Below are 13,645 nucleotides of genomic sequence, written 5' to 3' on the forward strand. Positions count from 1 at the left end.
TCTCGGCTATGATATTTCAGAGCTGTGGTGAAGAAATCAGCATGAAGGTGGCGTTGCTTTACTTGTCAAAATCTAAATTATATCTTTCAATGTCTGGAAAGGTATTCGGCGTCCTCTCATTTGTTTGTGATAGAACAGGATTCTTGGTTACAATCCATAATGTTCAGTTCATGCTCTGAAAATGAGATTTCATTGAAAGTAGCTTAAAAACATAATTTAGTAATGTTTTCATATAGAACAAATGCTAAAAAAAAAAAAAAATCTCAGCGGCGTAAAATTCATCTTCATCTCTGTGTGGTATTCTCTATGATGGAGGCAATGGTAATAAGACAGCAGCGGTGGCAGCGGCAGCACGTGGCACCTCTCAGAGGCAGTGAAAAGGGGCTGGCCCAGGGGGAGGCAGCGGCAGCAGCACGTGGTGTCTTGCAGAGGCAGTGAAAAGGGGCTGTCCCAGCGGTAGCAGGAGCAGCACGTGGCACCTCTCAGAGGCAGTGAAAAGGGGCTGTCCCAGGGGTGGCAGCAGCAGCACGTGGCACCTCTCAGAGGCAGTGAAAAGGGGCTGGCCCAGGGGTGGCAGCGGCAGCACGTGGCACCTCTCAGAGGCAGTGAAAAGGGGCGGGTCCATGGGTAGCAGCAGCAGCACGTGGCACCTCTCAGAGGCAGTGAAAAGGGGCTGGTCCATGGGTAGCAGCAGCAGCACGTGGCACCTCTCAGAGGCAGTGAAAAGGGGCTGGCCCAGGGGTGGCAGCGGCAGCACGTGGCACCTCTCAGAGGCAGTGAAAAGGGGCTGGTCCATGGGTAGCAGCAGCAGCACGTGGCACCTCTCAGAGGCAGTGAAAAGGGGCTGGTCCATGGGTAGCAGCAGCAGCACGTGGCACCTCTCAGAGGCAGTGAAAAGGGGCTGGCCCAGATGATCATGGGTGCAGAGGGTCACACAAGACCACCATTAAAATTTAGAAGAAAGAAGAGAAAAGGAAAACATCAATCAGGGAATATTTTGAGAGGGGTAAAATGGGAAATGTAATAAATTTGGCAATCTTCAACTAACTAACCACAATGTTAGAGGAACCTGTCATTCACACTTTCTTGATGTAAGCAATCTCCAAAATATTTGTGGGGTATTGTATCAGAAAACAATGTGCTCTTACACTGAACCAATATTTTTCAGATTGTTTACATCAAGAAAGTGTGAATGACAGGTTCCTCTAACATGGGGGTTAGTTAGTTGTAGATTTAAATAGAGAGGATTTATAAGCCTAAGGAGCACAATAGTTTTTGAGTTCATTACGAAATAAATTTGGCAAGACACGGAGACGTTCTCCTTCTGAAGATGGAGACGTGGCAGCTCCGGGCACTGTCTCGTTACACTCCGTGAAGGCAATTTTCAAAGACATTTATTCAGGTACATGAGTCTGAGAATTGCCCTCCTATCTGGCTAAAAGCCCGTGTGCAGTTTCAGCAGGGTTTTAAGAAAAAAAAAAAGGCATTGCCAGGGCGGGTTTAGGTCAGGGGAGTCGGTGTGCGGCTTCACCCCTCATTCAACCACCTGCATGGTGCCTGGGTCGTTAGCGTGGGTGCGCGTCGTTCGCCCAAGGAAGCACCCGGGCAGTTCCTCTTGGAAAACTATCTGTAAGGTCAGCGCATTGGAAGTAGCCATGGAGGCTGTGGCTCTAGAGCAATCAGCATCTTCCTCCGAACACGAAGATGGCCCTGGTGGCGGTGGCCGTGAATGTGAGTCACGCAGGGCCGCGTGGGTGGAGAAACGTCTTCCCCGTAGGGAATGCAAAACTCGGTTCAGGCTCATAAAATCACAAAGGTTAAACAATGTTGTTACTTCTGTTTCCTAGCCCAGCGGTTCCCTTTTGCTGCAGTCAAAACCGTCTTCTTCTGGATTACGTTGCAATAATCTTCATTCGCTACTCCCTGGGATTTTTCACGTTTTATTACGCCCCCCCCCCCCCCCCCCAGAGCCTGGTACGTGTGCGTGCTGAATCTGGCTGCCGTGCGATGCCTGCGCCACCCTCACCACAGCCCAGAAAGTAGAGGCTGGGTTCCCATGTCAAACCTGAGCCTTTCACATGGCCAAAGGGCTGGGCCAGCCCAGTCCATGCTAATTCTAATGCTATTCACCCTCTTCCTGGTTTTAAAAATACAGATGGAAGTTACTAACAGTTTGGTGTTTCCTTTAATGTGCCTTGTTGACTAACGATGTAAGCTGCAGCGGAAAACTCCAGCAGGAGTCTGGAGCTCCTCTCCAGAGAGAGACCAAGAACCGTCCTGCCATCGGGCGTTGTCCGGGTGAAGTCTAGAGTTCCCTGCACAAAACTGGAAATGTGAGCTAGATTTTGTCACAAAATGTAGCTGCATAAAAAGAGGCAGCGATGAGGCTTTCTGGGAGCAGGGTTAAGTTATAGGCAGTGAGCGCTGCTCTTCAGGTGGGTCTTGTCAGAAGAATACCTGTCCTAAAGGTTCCCAAGTAACTTTATCCGGGTCTAGAAGTTTGCAGCCAGGAAGGGAGAGGATGCCCAGAAGAGGCATCAACATGGATCAAAAGAAATAAAACTCCATTGTCGAGGACCGTGAGATGTAAGAGTCTGGAGCCAGGGAGGCCAAATTTCAAAGCAATTGCCAAGGGTCAAAAAATATTTGGCCCTCATAAATCGTCCCACCTGCAGCTTGCGCAAAAGTCCCCGCCATGCAGAACCGTAGACTTCAGCCACGTTAGGAGAAGTTATGGGGGGGCATCTGGAGGTCACAAGTAGATCACATTTTCAAATCTACAGGTGGACTTTCCAGGCAAACACCTTCCCCCCACCCCCCAAGAGACCATGCGTCCTGCGCGGTGCAGCGGTTTCCACATAGTGAGCACCCATGAGGAGTAAAGCAAAAGCCACAGGTAACGTGCGCACCCAGTTTGGAGATTCCTCCCTGCAGGCGCGGTGCGACGGCATGGACCGTAACAGCGATGCGTCAATAAATCCCTACCAATGGCCAATAATATATACTCGCCCCTGCCACTGTAAATCCAGTCTGGGATAGGCTGGTGCGAGACAGAGTGGGAAACAGGACTGCGTTGTGTCTTGGGGACCCCCTGAATGAGAGGAGGTTCTACGGAAAAAAAAGGTTCTGAAGGTGGACGCAAAGCAGGCCAGAGGACGTGCATTCTGCAATCGCTGGCATGTTTAAACCAGCAAGCAGCAATACTGTGAAAGGTTAAGCCTGGCAAAAGATAAATCTGCACTTCCTGCACCTTGTAAATTTCAGTTTCTTATCTCCCAAGAGGAGAATCAATAAAAAGTTTCTACAACTATGTGAAGGTTCTTTGAGGAAATGACCAGAGGTAACATCTGGCTGAAATATAAAGTAAGCGGGAAAACATCATTTTAATTAGATCTGACTTTCCCATGAGGGCGAGGGCGGGAGGCGTTCCCATCTGATGAAATCTTATTAAATGGAGGAACCGAAAACCTGCAGTATTCTTACAGCAAAGCCTGAGAAGTGTTAGAAGTCAGAGAGGAGACACTTCACTCAAGAAGCTCTCCGCAAACCTGGGCATGGGAGAGGAAAAGGAAACCCAGAAAGTGGACCCAGTACATCAGAGAGAAATCCGTAACCTCTTTATCCCAAGCTTAATGAGCGTTACTAGCGAAAGGAATTCTTGCAAAACTTCCCACGTTGATAAATCATTTGTTTTTTTTCCCCTGAGGACAAGCAAGGATGGCCGCCCTCAAGCATGGGTGACGTCATCCGACGGAGCCCGGCACGGAACCTTGATGTCAAAGATTCTAGAGCTTTCAGCTTGCCCTACTGAGCATGTGCAGCCGCCTCCCTGCCTCCCAGGCAGAGCTCCGCAGCGATTCGTTTTTCTGTGGGGCCGAGCGGTCGCGCTGCGAGTTATCCGCAGAGCCTGGAAGACGTGGTTCTTTGCTCTTCTCCTTTTTTTCTAGCAGGGCCCTCCCAGTTTGTTGTTTTTTTCCTTATATACCTTAAGGTAGTTTGTGTTTATTTTATGTTTTCCGCTTCTTTCAAGGTTTCTCTCTGCCGGCCGCTTGGTGGATCCTAGTTACTCCTGGGGGAATTCTGCGCAAAGAAATTTAAAATTCTGCAAACTTTATATTGGTCAAAATAACACAATTTACATGACAGTCTTTAAGTAATTACATTTTAGATTAATACAGAAAAATGTTATTCCTTAAAGATGCAGAATTTTAAATATTTAGAGCAGAAGTTCCCTAGAAATTCACTGTAAGGAGTGTCCCTTCCACTTGCTGTCCCTATTCACTGGACACTTTACCCTCTCAGGCCCCAATTCCTCCACCTGCCAGTATCTCTCCCCTCCACCTCTAGGATCAACCCCTTCCACTCTATCACCAGTCCCAGAGTTTGACCCCGTTCTCAGTACTGCCCCTCACACAGGCTCCCTCTGACCCTCCCTCTCTCACACACATGCTTCCTCTCTCTAATACACATACACAACTCTCATACAGGCTCCCTCACTCTGTCACACACACTCACACACATCCCCCTCATACAGGGCCCTCTCTCTTGCATACACACCCACACAAGCTCCCTTTCTCTCTCACACGGGCTCCCTCTGTCCCTCCCTCTCTCACACACATGCTCCCTCTCTCTAATACACATACACAAACTCTCATACAGGCTCCCTCACTCTGTCACACACACACACACACACACATCCCCTCATACAGGGCCCTCTCTCTTACATACACACCCACACAAGCTCCCTTTCTCTCTCACACGGGCTCCCTCTCTCACACACATGCTCCCTCTCTCTAGTACACATACACACCCCCTCATACAGGCTCCATCACTCTCACACACATCCCCTCATACAGGGCCCTCTCTCTCTTGCATACACACTCTCCCAAGCTCCCTTTTTCTCTCACACATACATCCTCACACAGGCTACCTATGTCTCTCCCTCTCTCTCACGCACCCCTTCACACAGGCTCCCTCTCACACATACACAATCCCTTCACACAGGCCTGCACCCTCACGTACACACAATCCCTTTTTCATACACATGAGCTCCCTATCTCTCACACACATACACACTCCTTCACAATCTCCTCATCTAGGTTCCCTCTCTTTGGCACCCACACGCAAGCATTCCCCCACTGCTCTTCACCTCCCATGCTCTCTCTCACACCCTCCTGCTCACCCCCCTGCTCTCTCTCTCACCTCCCCTCGCCCACAGCCCTCCTCTTTCTCACAGCCCTCCCCTCTTCCACACCCCTCTCCTCTCTCCTCTCACACCCCCTCCCCTTTCTCACATCCTTCTCCCTCTCCTCTCATACACACACATACATTCACTCTCACCAGTTCCTTCATCGTCGCCGTGAAAGGAGCGCATCCCGCAGCACACAGGGGCCTTCATCTTCGGGCTTTCCATTTGCGGCATGCCGTGGTCTCCTCTGCCGATTTCTGCGCAGAATTCCCCCAGGACTAGGGATCCTAGTGCACAGTGCAGCCTGGCACAGATTTCTTTCTTCCTTCGTAAAGAGCATTGCACCTGCAGCTTGCTCGAGTTGTCCTCGCCTTCAGATCATCTGGGGGTTTTTTGTGCCTTTCTCAGTGACTCTGTAAGGTCACCAACGTTTCCACAGACCATGAGTGGGCACTTGAGGATTGCGAGGAGGGGGATGTCCCATCCTTTCTGACAGGTGCCCTGCTCACGTCTCCTCTCTTTTCCCTCTGTTCCTTGTGCCTCATCTGTCTCTCCTTCACTTCCCACTGCCCCTCATCCCTCTCCCTCCTGTCTCCTGTGCCAGCCTCCTCCAGGCCCTGTGTCCCCTCTCGCTCCCCTCATCTCCTGTGCCCTCCTGTCTCTTTTCATTCTTAGCCCCATTGCCCCTACTCTCTCTTCCTCCAGCCTCTCCTGAGCCCTATTGACTCTTTTCCTCCTCCACCCCCCGTGCCTTCCTCGTCTCTCTCCCTCTCTCATTCCCTGTGCCTCCTCTCTCCTCCTCCTTCCTTCCATGTCTCTCCTCCGGCTCTCTCATCCAGCCTGTGCATCTCCTTCTGTATTCTCCCGTCCCCCAGCCTGGATCTCTATTCTCCATTCCCTGTATCCTCTTATTTTCTCTCCCGTCTTTTTTGCCTCCTCTATGCCTCTCTCTCTCCTCAGGCATTGCTGAGATGTGCAGAGCAGCCGAGAGGGGGGAGAGATTGAGCTGTGTTCCCATGCCCTCTCCCCACAGCTTCCCCTCACAGTGGGGGAAAGAGCCCCAGAGCAGCTGCTAAGGAGAGTGCGCTCACAGCACGGGGAGAGAAGATAAGGCAGGGCTGCAACTCCATCCATGCGGCTCTTCTGCCTTAGTTCTCTATAAGTGAGCAGAAAAACGGACCGTCTGATTCAAAACCCGGCAGTTGGCAACCCTAGACTTGTGGGACTTGTAGGCTGCAGTCCATGTGTGGTCCAAATAGGCCTCTAGCCTGGGGGCTTGCTTGAGTTCCCATTCAGGCAGGAGTTCCATGAAGGTTTCTTCGACCGCTGGGCACTGACGGTGGCTGAGACAGCGAAAGAATCCAGATCCGGAGCGTTCCCCTGAGGAGGAGAGCTCATCCTGCCCATGCTCCTGGGAACCAGTCTCTACTATGGGCCCAAATTAATTTTCACCTCTGCTGCCCTGGACAATGTAACCTCCCACCTGGATCCTTCTTCCAATTTTTCAAGGATGTTTTTTTGGCTAAAATAGCCTCTTTCACCTCACCTTTTAACCATGACAGTAATCGTCATGGAGCCGGCCATCCAGTGCTCCTACCATGTGACAGGGGCCGGCCAATGGCACGGATACCCTGTCACATGGTAAGGGCAAAGGGGCATCGGCGCCATTTATTTTTAGCGCAGCCGATGCCTGGGAACGGGAAATCGCTCCCCGAGGCCCCCCCTGGACCACCAGGTAATTTTAAAAGGTTTTGGGGGGGTCGGGAGGGTGGGGGAGGCTAAGGGGGGTCAATTTAAAGGGTCGGGTGGGGGTTTTTTTATCGGGCCATCGGCGCCATTTTAATTAGTGGCAGCCAAAATGGCAGCGATGGCCCAAGAGCAGGAGATCGCGCCGGGACCCCCCCATTGGACCACCAGGTAATTTAACATTTTGGGGGGGTTCAGGAGGGTGGGGGAGGGTAAGAAATTGGTTTTAAAGGGTCGGGGTGGGTTTAGGGGTTGTTTTGGTGTGCCGGTTTTCCCGCCCTCCCCCAAATAATTCCCGTGCCCTATTAACGATTTAGGACGATTTATGACGATAAATCGGGGGCATTTGTATTGTATCGTGCACTCTGACGATTTAGGACGATTTTAAAATTATCTGATGATAATTTTAATCGTTCAAAAACGATTCACATCCCTACTAAGAAGTAAGATGGGAGAATTAGAATGTATAGCAGTGAATGAGACTTAATTGGCATCACAGAGACTTGGTGGAAGGAGGATAACCAATGGGACAGTGCTATATCAGGGTACAAATTATATCGCAATGATAGGGAGGATCAGCTCGGTGGGGGATAGCACACAGTCCAACAGGCTAAAGATCATACAAGAGACTAAATGCTCAGTAGAATCTATATGGGTAGAAATCCCATGTGTGTTGGGTAAGAGTATAGTGACAGGAGTATACTACCATCCACCTGGACAAAATGGTCAGACAGATGATGAAATGCTAAGAGAAATCAGGGACGCAAACCAGTTTGGCAGTGCAGTGTTATGACCTTCGGTCGCAGATGGCTGCGACCGCTCTTACTCACATCATGTACTGCCGCCCTCTCTTCCTTGGGTGAACTCATGCCTATGGCTAGTCGCTTCTGACGCTTATTGCCCTGGTCTGGGACTCCACATGGTGGCAAGGATGCCGCCGACCACCATGTCTCTTCTGGGCCTCCCTAGGGGCGCATGCTCGCTACTCAGCCCTCCTTTAAGGACGCTAGGGCAGGACCTCAGGGGCGCCTCCTCCTGATGACATCACTAGCCCTGGACTCTTAAGCACCACCGGGGCCTGGCTCTAATCGACTTGGCAATGAGTTCCATCCCTGCTGATGTCTCCTCGGACCGTGATTCTCGTGTCCTGCACTTCCTGGAGTGAGACACTCTCAAGGTACCCGCTCCTTGGGGGCTTTCTCTTGTCTCTGGCTATCCACTCTTTGGAAAGCCCTGCGCCTCGGAAGTCTTACCTGCCAGCTTCCCTTTCCTTGGGGTCGCTCCAGGAACTAAATTGCTTCTTGGACACTCAGCATTGGTGTACCACGCTCTGCGGGCCATTGCCCTTCTACTTCAGTGATTGTGCCACACTCCCCCGCTCCTCGGAGTGGCGCCTTGTGGAGACTGTGCCACACTCCCCCGCTCCTCGGGGCAGCGCCTCGTGTACTTCAGAGACTGTACCACACTCCCCCCCTCCTCGGGGCAGCGCCTCGTGTACTTCAGAGACTGTGCCACACTCCCCCCCCTCCTCGGGGCAGCGCCTCGTGTACTCCAGAGACTGTGCCACACTCCCCCCCCCTCCTCGGGGCAGCGCCTTGTGTACTTCAGAGACTGTGCCACACTCCCCCCCTCCTCGGGGCAGCGCCTTGTGTACTTCAGAGACTGTGCCACACTCCCCCCGCCCCTCGGGGCAGCGCCTCGTGCACTTCAGAGACTGTGCCACACTCCCCCCCTCCTCGGGGCAGCGCCTTGTGTACTTCAGAGACTGTACCACACTCCCCCGCTCCTCGGGGCAGCGCCTCGTGTACTTCAGAGACTGTGCCACACTCCCCCCCTCCTCGGGGCAGCGCCTCGTGTACTTCAGAGACTGTGCCACACTCCCCCCCTCCTCGGGGCAGCGCCTCGTGTACTTCAGTGACTGTGCCACACTCCCCCCCTCCTCGTGGCAGCGCCTCGTGTACTTCAGAGACTGTGCCACACTCCCCCCTCCTCGTGGCAGCGCCTCGTATACTTCAGAGACTGTGCCACACTCCCCCCCTCCTCGTGGCAGCGCCTCGTGTACTTCAGAGACTGTGCCACACTCCCCCCCTCCTCGGGGCAGCGCCTCATGTACTTCAGAGACTGTGCCACACTCCCCCGCTCCTCGGGGCAGCGCCTCGTGTACTTCAGAGACTGTACCACACTCCCCCGCTCCTCGGGGCAGCGCCTCGTGTACTTCAGTGACTGTGCCACACTCCCCCGCTCCTCGGGGCAGCGCCTCGTGTACTTCAGTGACTGTGCCACACTCCCCCCTCCTCGGGGCAGCGCCTCGTGTACTTCAGTGACTGTGCCACACTCCCCCGCTCCTCGGAGCAGCGCCTCGTGTACTTCAGTGACTGTGCCACACTCCCCCCTCCTCGGGGCAGCGCCTCGTGTACTTCAGTGACTGTGCCACACTCCCCCGCTCCTCGGGGCAGCGCCTCGTGTACTTCAGTGAATGTGCCACACTCCCCCGCTCCTCGGAGCAGCGCCTCGTGTACTTCAGTGACTGTGCCACACTCCCCCCTCCTCGGGGCAGCGCCTCGTGTACTTCAGTGACTGTGCCACACTCCCCCGCTCCTCGGGGCAGCGCCTCGTGTACTTCAGTGACTGTGCCACACTCCCCCGCTCCTCGGGGCAGCGCCTCGTGTACTTCAGAGACTGTGCCACACTCCCCCGCTCCTCGGGGCAGCGCCTCGTGTACTTCAGAGACTGTGCCACGCTCCCCGCTCCTCGGAGCAGCGCCTCGTGTACTTCAGTCACTGTGCCACGCTCCCCCCTCCTCGGGGCAGTGCCTCGTGTACTTCAGTGACTGTGCCACGCTCCCCCGCTCCTCGGGGCAGCGCCTCGTGTACTTCAGAGGCTGTGCCACGCTCCCCCGCTCCTCGGGGCAGCGCCTCGTGTACTTCAGAGACTGTGCCTCGCTCCCCCGCTCCTCGGGGCAGCGCCTCGTGTACTTCAGAGACTGTGCCACGCTCCCCCGCTCCTCGGGGCAGCGCCTCGTGTACTTCAGTGACTGTGCCACGCTCCCCCGCTCCTCGGGGCAGCGCCTCGTGTACTTCAGTGACTGTGCCACGCTCCCCCGCTCCTCGGGGCAGTGCCTCGTGTACTTCAGTGACTGTGCCACGCTCCCCCGCTCCTCGGAGCAGCGCCTCTTGTACTTCAGAGACTGTGCCACGCTCCCCCGCTCCTCGGGGCAGCGCCTCGTGTACTTCAGTGACTGTGCCACGCTCCCCCGCTCCTCGGAGCAGCGCCTCGTGTACTTCAGTGACTGTGCCACGCTCCCCCCTCCTCGGGGCAGCGCCTCGTGTACTTCAGTGACTGTGCCACACTCCCCCGCTCCTCGGAGCAGCGCCTCGTGTACTTTAGAGACTGTACCACACTCCCCCCCCTCCTCGGAGCAGCGCCTCGTGTACTTCAGAGACTGTGCCACACTCCCCCCTCCTCGGGGCAGCACCTCGTGTACTTCAGAGACTGTGCCACGCTCCCCCTCTCCTCGGGGCAGCGCCTCGTGTACTTCAGAGACTGTGCCACACTCTCCCGCTGCTACAGACTTCGCCTCCTAACAGTGATACCCAGTGGGGCTCCTCCCCGTGGGCGGTACCAACTCTCACCTCGGGCCAAGGGTCCACTAACCCACAGATCCTAACATGCAGTAATAATGGGAGACTTCAATTACCCCAATATAGACTGGGTAAATGTATCATCGGGACACGCTAGAGAGTCTGAGCTTTCGCTTTTGCTCCGGCCCTTTCGCCGGTGTAGCATCGCCGTCGCCGCTTCCTCCTGCCGCCCGGACATGAGCTACAACCGCGCCATCACCGTCTTCTCCCCGGACGGGCACCTCTTCCAGGTGGAGTACGCGCAGGAGGCCGTGAAGAAAGGCTCCACCGCGGTTGGCGTACGAGGAAAAGAAATAGTTGTCCTTGGAGTTGAGAAGAAATCGGTAGCTAAACTCCAGGATGAGAGAACAGTACGGAAGATCTGTGCCCTTGATGAAAACGTCTGCATGGCTTTTGCAGGCCTCACAGCTGATGCCAGGATAGTTATAAACAGAGCCCGTGTAGAATGCCAGAGTCACAGGCTGACCGTGGAAGATCCTGTCACAGTGGAATATATCACACGTTACATTGCCAGCCTTAAGCAGTGCTATACCCAGAGTAATGGGCGCAGACCCTTTGGGATATCTGCCTTGATTGTAGGGTTTGACTTTGATGGGACTCCCAGGCTCTACCAGACGGACCCCTCTGGCACATACCACGCGTGGAAGGCTAATGCCATTGGCAGAGGAGCCAAATCCGTGCGAGAATTCCTGGAGAAAAATTACACTGACGAAGCTATCGAAACGGATGATCTCTGTATTAAACTCGTTATCAAGGGTCTTCTTGAAGTTGTACAGTCAGGGGGCAAGAACATAGAACTAGCGGTCATGAGAAGAGATCAGCCACTTAAGATCTTAACGTGGAAGAAATTGAGAAGTATGTTGCAGAAACTGAGAAAGAAAAGGAAGAAAATGAAAAGAAGAAACAGAAGAAGACAGCATAGCTGCATTGTATTTTGGTGATTTTAGTTCCCTGGAAGAATCCTTCAGTTACTCTCAACCTATCTAAGTTCAACACAAGGACATCAAATGTTCACTTTGATTACCATTTAATTCAATTTTGTATAATTAGTTGACTCTCTTGACAATGTTATTTAATGTTGCATAATTGTTCATTGTTTTATGTAATGCCTTTTTAGCAAGTTTCTTCTTGTTCTATGTAAACCGGTTTGATTTGCATCTAATGTAGGAAGATCGGTATATAAAAACCAAAAATAAATAAATAAATAAATAAATAAATAACGTTCCTGGATGGAATAAATAATAGCTTTATGGAGCAATTGGTTCAGGAACCGACGAGAGAGGGAGCAATTTTAGATCTAATTCTCAGTGGAGCACAGGACTTGGTGAGAGAGGTAACGGTGGTGGGGCCGCTTGGCAATAGTGATCATAATATGATCAAATTTGATTTAATGACTGGAAAAGGAACAGTATGCAAATCCAAGGCTCTCGTGCTAAACTTTCAAAAGGGAAACTTTGATAAAATGAGAAAAATTGTTAGAAAAAAACTGAAAGGTGCAGCTGCAAAGGTTAAAAGTGTTCAAAAGGCTTGGACATTGTTTAAAAATACAATCCTAGAGGCGCAGTCCACATGTATTCCACACATTAAGAAAGGTGGAAGGAAGGCATCTTTACTCATCAGTCCCTATTATAGAGTATAGTATAATTATAGAGTATAGTATAATAGGGGCTGATGAGTAAAGATGGCCAGCGCCATCTTTAAAGATGGCGCCGGCCATCCAGTGCTCCTACCATGTGACAGGGGCCGGCCAATGGAACGGATACCCTGTCACATGGTAAGGGCAAAGGGGCATCGGCGCCATTTTATTTTAGCGCAGCTGATGCCTGGGAACGCGAAATCGCTCCCTGAGGCCCCCCTGGACCACCAGGTAATTTTAAAAGGTTTTGGGCGGGTCGGGAGGGTGGGGTCGATTTAAAGGGTCGGGTGGATTTTTTTTTAGTGACGCTCCCTAAAAAAAAAAAATTAATGATGTGAATTGGAATCGGAAACGATTCCAATTCACATATCTTAACGATCAGATTCCCCCCCCCCCCCCCCCAGCCGAACCTGATCGTTAAGACGATCTGGCACACGATTCACATCTCTACTTCTTAGACTTCTGGCAATGGCATACAGACATTTCAAAGTGTGTGTTTTGCTTGTATTAACAACCTGCTTTTAAGTTGACAGGGATAATGTGAAATCTTTTAGCTCAGATGAGTTTTTAATTATAGGCACTTGGATTACTTTTCTTATTATTGGAACCTCACTGTCGGGATGCCCTAACTCTCCTGTTTCATTAGTATCCTTTGAAGATACCTCCCTCCGAACCATGCGCTGCTGAGCGACTGTCGGCTTTCCACCTTGCTTTAGTTTAAAAGCTGCTCTATCTAGTACGTTTCACATAGGAAATGTGAGCAGGGTCAGCTGGAGGGCCGGCATGCCAGACAATGTTTCCTTAAAAGCTTCTGACGTTTCCAGGAACGTGCCAGTGGTCGTACCTGTGAGCGGGCCCTGCTTGTCTCTGAGAGCACCAGGCTTCGGCTGCTGGCTCCCAAACCCACCTGAGGCTTGTGGATATTCAGCCTAATGAGCAGCCGAAGGTGGCTCTGCTTAAATAACACTGAGCGGCACTATTATTTTGTTCTCATTTGCATCCAGTAATTACGAAGTGTTGCCAGGTAGCTTTCTCAGCTGGCTCTCCTCTAATTGAGTGCAGCTGGAGAACACTCAGACACAAAGGGAAACGGCTTTTGTTTTATGATAATTTTGCACGTGCTTGATTAAAAGGGGGTGGTTATGGGGGGAATCATGTTTTATTATCCCTGCTAAAGATCATTAGTAATGCCAGAGGTAGAAGACGTACCTCGTGACCAGGGCAGCGATATTCTGTCTTCGTCAAGGCCATCTCCAGGCAGCTCTGGCCTTGACAATTCATTGTTGGCTTAAATGTGTGAGGCAGGCTCCTAGCTCACATGCTGTGTGAGTTACCGGGGATTGTCAGCGTTTCCCTGATTTTAACGCTGCATTAACCATGATAACGCTCTATGATTTTAAGGAGTCTATTGTTGATATCTACTAATGGCAAGTT

The 13,645-nt window shown here is 52.1% G+C and overlaps 1 pseudogene; it reads left to right on the plus strand.

The window, feature by feature from the left end:
* The first annotated feature begins 10,682 nt into the window (after positions 1 to 10,682).
* On the plus strand, positions 10,683 to 11,539 carry LOC115082182 (annotated as a pseudogene).
* The last annotated feature ends 2,106 nt before the right edge of the window (positions 11,540 to 13,645 follow it).

The sequence above is a fragment of the Rhinatrema bivittatum genome, unplaced genomic scaffold, assembly GCF_901001135.1.
Source record: "Rhinatrema bivittatum unplaced genomic scaffold, aRhiBiv1.1, whole genome shotgun sequence".
In the NCBI taxonomy this organism is placed as follows: Eukaryota; Metazoa; Chordata; class Amphibia; order Gymnophiona; family Rhinatrematidae; genus Rhinatrema; species Rhinatrema bivittatum.